Source organism: Chrysochloris asiatica, unplaced genomic scaffold (genome assembly GCF_000296735.1).
Source record: "Chrysochloris asiatica unplaced genomic scaffold, ChrAsi1.0 scaffold00015, whole genome shotgun sequence".
Classification (NCBI taxonomy): domain Eukaryota; kingdom Metazoa; phylum Chordata; class Mammalia; order Afrosoricida; family Chrysochloridae; genus Chrysochloris; species Chrysochloris asiatica.
The window spans coordinates 20,691,617-20,701,118 of NW_006408533.1; positions in this window are offsets into that span (position 1 = coordinate 20,691,617).

Consider the following 9,502-nt stretch of genomic DNA (forward strand, 5'->3'; position numbering starts at 1 on the left):
TTTCCGAGGCTGTAAATCTTTACGGGAGCAGAACGCCTCATCTTTCTCCCGCGGAACAGCTGGTAGTTTCGAACTGCTGACCTTGCGGTTCGCAGCCTGATTCGTAACCACTATGCTACATCTTATAGAGCCCGTCAACATTGCAACTGAGAGTTTTAAATTTGTCTTCAGTTTTTTCACTTAGAGAAATGCTGAGTGTGTTCTTCTTTAGCAAATTGTTGTTATTGTTAAGTGCCATCGAGTCGATTCTGACCCACAGCAATTCTGCATAGGATTTCCAAGGAGAGACTGGTGAGCTTGAAACTGACTACCTTGTGTTTCAACAGACATTGCAGTTCAGTGCATTAGCCCACAGCACCACATCTGGACAAAGTAGTGTCTAAATAATTGCTAGTTTTAATTACATTTCCATCTTATTCTTGTCTCACAAAGGAGCTCTGGCAGCGTAGTGGTTACAAATCGGGCTGCTAATCTCACGGTCAGCAGTTTGAAACTACCAGCTGTTTCGCTGGAGAAAAACGAGGCTTTCTGCTCCCATAAAGATTCATAGCCTCGGAAACCCGGTACACGGTCGTTATGAGTCAGAACTGACTCCATGGCACATAACACAACAACAACAATGTCTCACAGTTGCCAAGTCTGATAAATAGTTCAAAGTCACTGATATGAAGGGAAAGACCATCTATTATTTCCCCAACTGTTCCTCACATTTCTTATGCACACAAAGGATGGTGATTAAGAATATTAGTTGTATATTTCTTTTAAGGCAAATTCCTATGTACCACCCAATTCTATTACAAAAATTTCTAGAGAACTGGTAGCTTTTAATTCAGTTGAGAAAGAGAAATATTACAAGGACAATTAAATGGCTTCTTTCTCTATTGGCATCCAAGTATTATGACAAAGGGCCTTGGCTGGTTCTTCCTGCAAAAATCTGATTACTAGGGCTTGGTTTCAAAGATAACAACAACAACAACAACAACCCACTAACATGGTAATTGAAGAAGGGAATAAGAATATTTTAATAAGATAAAATAGGTCAATTGTCTTATTTTTTCTGTGGCTTTGCAATGGGCAAACCATGGTCAGAAGAAACATAAGGGAAGATGCAAATAATATGCTAAATGTCATGACAAGACTGTTCTGATACATGTGAACTCGTGATCTTTGTCATAAAAGACAAAAACAGTTAAATTACAATAAACTCACATTTTTTACTTGCCTGTGGGTGAAGCTAAAAACAAAAACAAACACAACACCTTTAAAATTTCTTTTATCTAGTTTAGCGACGGTCTCTTTTCACACAGATGGAGCTGAGTATAGTTTGAGTAGATGTCAATGGAACAAATGAGAACATAGCTCATGCCAGGACATACACCCCTGGTCAAAAAGGCCTGGTATACAATGGTTCAATCACTGTGGAAAATGGATGGTGGTTCATCAGAAAGTTGGACATAGAAATACCATATGACCCAGCAATCAGAGCCAGGATACAAGTAGATCCCAGCACTAATCATAATAGCAAAAAGATGGAGACAGCCTAAATGTCCATTAGTGGAAGAATGCATAAACAAACTATGATACATACACAGAATGGAATACTAAGCAAAATTGAAGAAAAATGATGAATCTATGAAACACATTATAACATGGATGAACCTGGAGAACATTGTGCTGAATGAAATAATTCAATCAGAAAAGGAAAAATCCTATATGAGATCACTATTGTAAACAACCACTTGTCTGTGAGTTTGTTGTACTGTGGTGGCTTGTGTGCTGCTGTGATTCTGGAAATTATGCCACCTGCATTTTAAATACCAGCAGGGTCACTCATGGTCGACAGGTTTCATCTGAGCTTCCAGACTAAGACAGACTAAGAAGAAGGAGAGACTGACTCCTTCTGAATATTTAGTCACAGAAAACCTTATGAATAGCAATGCAACATTGTCAGCCCCAGAATATTGAATACTGAAACCTGATAAAGAACCCCAGAATACTGTCAAATTTAGTGCCAGATGAGCCCTTCAAGTTGGAAGGCACTCAAAATATGACTGGGGAATAAGGCTGCCTCCTCAAATTAGAGTTGACTGTGATGACATGAATGAGTAAAGCCTTCAGGATCTTCATTTGCTGATGGGGCACAACTCAAAATGAAGAGAAACACCTGTAAGCATCCATTAATCAGAAAACTGAGTATATGAAGTATGAATCTAGGAAAATTGACTTTGGAAGGTGTGGAACACTTCTTCCATGAGTTGGTGAAGAAGAAGCATGAATGTGCTGAGCATCTCTTGAAACTGCAAAACCAGCGTGGTGGTCATGCACTCTTCCAGGACCTACAGAAACCATCCCAACCTGAGTGGGGAAGAACCCTAGATGCTATGGAAGCTGCCTGGCCCTGGAGAAGAACCTGAACCAGTCTCTTCTGGATCTGCATACTGTGGGTCTTACCCACACAGACCCCCACCTTTGTGACTTTCTGGAGAACCATTTCCTTGACGAGACGAAAATTTCAAGATGGGCGACCACTTGACCAACCTCCATAGGATGGCCAGTCCCCAGGCAGGGCTGGGCAAATATCTCTTCGAAAGGCTCACTCTCAAGTGTGACTAGGAAGAACCTGTGGAGCCCCGCAACATGTGAAGGGCCTTCAGCATTCCCCTAATCTCCACATACCTTCTGTGAAGGGCCTTCAGCATTCCCCTGCTCTCCACAGACCTTCTGTGATGGGCCTTCAGCATTCCCCTGCTCTCCATAGACCTTCTGTGAAGGGCCTTCAGCATTCCCCTGCTCTCCACAGACCTGCCTGAACCTTGCTCTCCAACCACAGAGGCAGCATAGACAACTCCCTGGAGCCCCTCTTCACCCAAGCCATGGACCAAATGATAACAATAAAGCTTCCTTTTACAGCAAAAAAAAAAAAAAAAAAGAGGTAACATATGATTAAGAGTCAATAACGCTTAAAGAAGAAGTTCCAGGTGCACTGAAGACATTGGCAAAGAAACAAGGCACCAGAAATTGACGGATTACAAATTGAAATGTTTCAAGAAAATGATGAAGCCCTGTAGGCACTCATTCATCTGTACTAAGAAATATGGAAAACAACTACCTAGTCAACTGACTGGAATAGATACTTATTTGTGTCCATTCTAAAGAGAGGTGATCTAATGGAATGCAGAAATCATTGGACAACATAATTAATAACACATACGAGTAAAAGTTTGCTAAAGATAATACAACCATCACTGTGACCATACAATGACAGAGAACTTCCAGAGATTCAAGGTGTTTCATGGAATGAGGGGTATCATTGCTGATGTCAGATGGATCTTGGCTGAAAGCAAAGAATACAGAAATATGTTTACCTGTGATTTATTGACTATGCAAAGGCTTTTGATTGTGTAGATCCTGACAATCTATGGGCAACATTACAGAGAATGAGTTTTCCAGAACACTTAACTGTGCTCATGAAGAACATGTATACAGATCAAGAAATAGTTGTTCAAACAGAACAAGGGAGCCCCAAATGTTTTAATATTAGGAAAGTTGTGTGCCAGGATTGTATTCTTTCATCATACTTATTCAATCTCTATGCTGAGCAAATATTCAAGAAACTGGATTATATGAAGAAAAATGTGGCATCAGGAATGGAAGAAGACTCAAAAAACCTTTAGTATGCAGATGATACATTTGCTTGCTGAAAGTGAAGAGGACCTAAAATACTTACTGATGAAGATCAAAGACCACAACCTTTGGTAGCAATTGCATCTCAATGTAAAGAAAACAAAAATCCTCACCACTGGACCAATAAACAACATTCTTGTCAATGGAGAAAAAGATTGAAGTTGTCAAAGACTTCATTTTACTCAGATCAATCAACAATTCATGGATGCAGCAGTCACGAAATTAAAGCATTAGGTAAATCTGGTGCACAAGACCTTTTTAAAGTGTTGAAGGGCAAACATGTCAATTTGAAAATACCTGACCCAAGTCATGGTATTTTCAATAAACTCATATGCATGTGAAAGTTGGATAGTGAATAAGAAGGACCATAGAAGAATTGATGTATTTGAGTTATGGTGTTGGAGGAGAATATTAAAAGTATGTGGACTGCCAGTAGGACAAAAATATGTATGTTGGAAGGATATAACTAGATTGCTTCTTGGAAGCCAGGATGGCCAAACTTCTCTCATACTTCAGACATATTGCCAGGAGGGACAAATCTCTGGAGAAGGATATCATGGTTCATAAAGTATCCAAGACACAGTGGCAGCAGAAATTGGCTCAAATTTAACAATGATTGTAAGGTTGGCACAGGACTAGGCAGTGTTTTGTTCTGTTGTGCATAGGGTCTCTTTGAGTCAGTACCAACTCAGTGGCACCTAGCAGTAACAACAACTATTGTAAAAATTTAAGAAAAGATTTTCATACTAAAATTAACATTCTTTGATGGTTACAAGGGTTGATGGGAAGTGAGAGTAGGCTAGAGGGTAGACACATGTTGACTCTGGTGATCTGGAGGACAATATGCATGAAGGGGGAGGGTAATATACAAGAAAGGGTGGTTGCCAGAAGAATGGTGAAGATAGGTCAAGACAAAGGGAGGTATGCAAGGGCTAAAGGGGACAGAGGTATATAGTGACATATATACATGCCCTTATATTAACAGTGTTCTGTGTGTAGATACATGGACAGAAACACAGACTGAATGGGCATTTATTATATATCCCACAAGTATGTAAGAGTTTGAAAGAAGGTATTTGTACAAGGGTTGCCACAAGGAAGAAGCAGAATAACTGTTGTTTTAATCTCTGACATGAAACAAAGTTCAAACTGATGATCTTATTTGTAAACCTTTACTCAACAATAAAAGTTTTAAAAAAGAGTTTCATAGATATAAACTAAGCATGTGCATCCTTCCATCTTCTTCTATACTGATTCTCCATCCCCTACCCCCACACCATTTTTTCATATTGTTGAATCAATCTTTCAATCTTACTTGAATATTTGTTTGTTTAAAGTGATGGGTGGGCTAGACTTTGTTCTAGAAACGGCTCGTTGAAATTGGAAAGACATATGAGAAGTTTTTTATTTTGTTTTGTTTTGTTTTAAGTCCAAAACTAAGATCTAGAATTGAACAAGCAATATATTATAAAAAAAGAAAAGATGTAGACACTGCCTGATATTTTCTGAAATTCTAGGCAGTCTAGGTCGATTGTGTCAGAGAGGCCATGAAATGTAATAATATTCTTTTCTGTTTAATATTTGTCTTAGTCTTCCAAATTCTCACTTTAGAAAATAATTTTGTCTGTAACACTGGACTACTAACAGCAAGGTCAGTGGCTCAAATCTACCAGCCACTCCTTGGAAACCTTATACAAGATCACTATGAGTCAGAACACATTCAATGACACTTAACAAAAACAATGATATTCAATTCTTCATGCTAGGTGGTTACCTTTCTTTTCTCTAATTCTTTTATGTATAAATCAGTAGAAACTCAACTAGTACAGTGTAAGATTACCCATAATGAAAAGACCCCTGTGATTTACCTGGAAAGGTAGGTACAAATACATTATGGAGACTGTGTCTGCCTTCCTCTGACTTCACAAGGGAGAAGAAGAATCAAATTAAAATCAGCCCAAGACTGATTTGCATGAGGCAGATGTCAGACATACCTCCACCCTTCTAAGTTTTTTAGCCTATGCTCACACCAACAGTCACTACACAGGACTCTACTTCACTTCTGGGTTTGATGTTGTTGTTGTTGTTAAGTGCCGTCGAGTCGGTTTCGACCCATAGAGACCCTGAACAGGGTTTCCGAGGTTGTAAATCTTTACGGGAGCAGAACACCTCATCTTTCTCCCACAGACGGCTGGTAGTTTCGAACTGCTGACCTTCCGGTTCACAGCCCGATTCGTAACCACTGCGCTACCAGAGCTATCTGGCTTTGATAATCCAGTCTAATGGCCAAACAGAACTCATAGAACACACTCACAATTAGAGGGTTTATCAGAAAAGTCAACAGAGTACAATAAGGGATCACAAGCAACGCAGGATGCAGCAGTTCTTTCATCAGACATGCCTCTTCTCTGTCATATTGAAGGCATGCCTTTCTCTTGTCTTTAGCCTCTCAAACATGTGGCCACTAGGCATCTGCCTTGCCCAGGCAAGTGTTACTAAGTGCCTTTTGTTGTTTTTGTTGTGAAGTGCCATTGAATTGGTTCTGACCCATAGTGACCCTTTATAGGGTTCGAGGAACGACTGGACTGGTGAGTTTACAGTTCAAAGCGATTTTGCAGTTTGCCTCATTAATCCAGAGTGCCACACCAGGACTCCAAGTCCCTTTAACCAGCCTATAAAATTCCAAATGACACATTCATCAAGCCAGATGCCTACCCTTAGACAGGCAGCTTTCCTCAGTTCATGGGCCAGGAAGTCTGTAGCTGCTCAGTCTCTCCATGTCATTGCCTCTGCCACATTCCCAGCTGTTTCTCCAGCCAGGGATCTCACGCTTGGCTCATAGCTTTTCTTACTTGAAGGTCCTGGGATTGTCTGTCTCTGCTTCCAAAATGGCTCCTTTCAAATGTATCAAGATGGCAAAACTCACCAATCCAGGTGTTCAGAGTCCTGTACACCCTATTTGCATAGTCCCACCCAAACATTTGGTGGAAGTTAAGAAGACTTTGCAAAGAAAAGCCATATCATGATACCACAGTTGACCTAACTGTTGTTGTTAAGTGCCATCAAATCAGTTCCAACTCATAGTGACCCTATATAGGGGTTCAAAGGCTGTAAGTCTTTGGAGGACCAGAAAACTTCATCTTTAGCCTGCAGTGGCTGGCGAGCTTGAACAACAGTCCTTGTCATCCATAGTCCAATGCTTATTGTATAGAGCCACCTCAAAATAACAATAGTTCATATGTATCCCAGTGTATGCACAACTTAAGGAAAATACACAAACCTGTTGAAGGTAAATTGATATTATAAAAGTGTTCAAAGTTATTGATATTATTGGCAGAAAATGAAAAACTTCATTATAGATTTAAAGTCTCCAATTTTCTCATTTCTTGTCTTTTAAAATTCAAACCTGGGTCATATTTTAGGCCTGAAAGATGTTTAACTAATAGATATAGCCTTTCATATTGATTTTTTATTCTTTTTCCTGAAATCTGGTTGGTTATGTCTCCAATTAAATTTTACTTTGATTTGTCTTAAAAGAAGAATAATAATACAATTTGATAATCAAATAAACTCTCTCCAAGGAGTCATTTGTCTTTCACCTTCATTGTGAAATGAGGTGAATGAGATAGCACAACTCATTCAATATTGTCAGTAGCAAATTGGATCTACTATATTTTACTTACAAGGCCTAAAGCTGATTCCAAAAGAGTGAAGGAAGAAGGAGAAATTCTCTGACATGAGAAAAATAAATTCTATATTGTTGTTGTTAAGCACCATTGAGTCGGTTCCGACACATAGCAACCCTGTCTAGGGTTTTCTGAGGAGTGGCTGGTGAGTTTGAACTGTTGACCTTGTTGTTCAAACTGACCTTGTGATTGAATATTTATCCTACAGCACCACACCAAGACTCCAAAACTGTCATTCCAAAGTATCAGTTCTTTGTTCCTTTCTTCCTTCCTCCCTTCCTCTTTCTTCCTTCTTTCTTTCATTGAGCAAATGTTTAGATACCCACCTGTGAAACTTTGTGTTTAACTATTTGACATAGAAGGAAGCCTCAGGTGGCACAACTGGTTAAGCATTTGGCAACTAGCCAAAAGTCTGGTGGTTAGAACTGTCCCCCCTCCTCCCAAGTCATATCAGAAGACAAGCCCGGGTCACAGCCTTGACACACTTCTGGAGAAGTTCCATGTTGCATACATCATGCTGTTGTTAAGTGAATCCCAACCCATAGAGACCCTGTATAGGGTTCCCAAGGAGTGGCTGGTGAGCTTGAACCGCCAACCTTGCAGTTCAAACGGCTTTGTAGTTTGGCGCATTAACCCACAACACCACACCAGGTCACCATTAATCAATATAGAGTGTATGGCAACTAGCAAAAACATGTGGAACAGAAATGTGGACTATAAGGTAATAGGATGTTTTTATAGTTGTTTTTGTGTGTTTGTTAGTTTATTCTTAATGAGCATAGGAGAACTTTTCACTGAGGTGACTATTTTCTCTTTTCAATCTGGCTTTAGTTTGGGAGAAGTGAAATGTAGTCTAAGACTCTCTTTTGTTGTTGTTGTTTGAAAGCAGTCAACTCTTAAGAATTCTTTGGTGCTAACAGAGAGATATTGCATTTAAGATCTGCAAGGGGCCATAGAAATGATGTTAGTAAAGTACTTGGTCATGCTGTGGGTAAATACTATCTTTGGCTAGAAATAGATATGACTGGGTTTCTTGAACAGGAATTCTTCAAAAAAGAGCTCCTAAAAGGATTTGAATTATAGAGAATTTTAAGTAGAAAATGTAACCAGCTTCTATGAGAGGAACAAAGTGACAATGATTTGATGTGTTTGTTCTGTGCATTTCTTTTAAAAAGGAGAGGAAATTTGATTTTTGAGATTTATTTTTTACTTACGAAAAAGCAAACTTAACTAGTGGATTTTCATCAATAAGTTGATTAAAATTGATATGGAAAGAGAAGATACCTATTTAAATATGCATCACACTAAATTCAGTAATCAACAAGGAAATCGAGTTTGAGGTTTTGAACCAATATTATACCTTAATCATATTACATTCATACTGTTTTCTCATTTGGTTCATGAAGAAAAATTGCATTAGATTTATTTTTATTTGGATTTATTTTGTTTTGTTACACACTGAGATGTGTCAGATAGAACAGTTTCTTGATGCTTAAACAATATATATGGCCATTTTTTAATAGTACACTAAGAATAATTTCTATACACAAAGAATTAGAATTGTCCTGTTCTCGATAAACCACCACTTGTTTGTCAGTTTGTCATACTGTTGCGGCTTGAGTGTTGCTATGATTCTGGAAGCTATGCCACCAGTATTTTAAATGTCAGCAGGGTCACTCATGGGGATAGGTTTCAGTTGAGCTTCTGACCTAAGACAGACTAGTAAAAGGAGAAGTAGAGTTAGCTTTCATTTGCTGATATATTTTTTTCTCATTTCCAAATGAGAAGAAAAAACTGAAAACTTCTATTAATAATCAGAACATAGAATGTACAAAGTCTGAATCTAGGGAAATCAGAAGTTGTCAAAAATGAAAGAGAACAAATAAAGATAAATAACCTAGTCAAGTGAGCTGAAATGAACTGGTATTGTCCATTTTAAAACTGAGAATTATATGGTTTACTAGGCTGGGAATGACAAACTCAAGAGGATTGGCACCTCAATCACCATCAAAAAGAACATTTTAAGATCTGTCTTGAAGTACAACATTGTCCGTGATAGTATATTATCCATATACCTACAATGAAGACCAGTTAATAACACTAATGTTCATAATTATGCACCAACCTCTAAA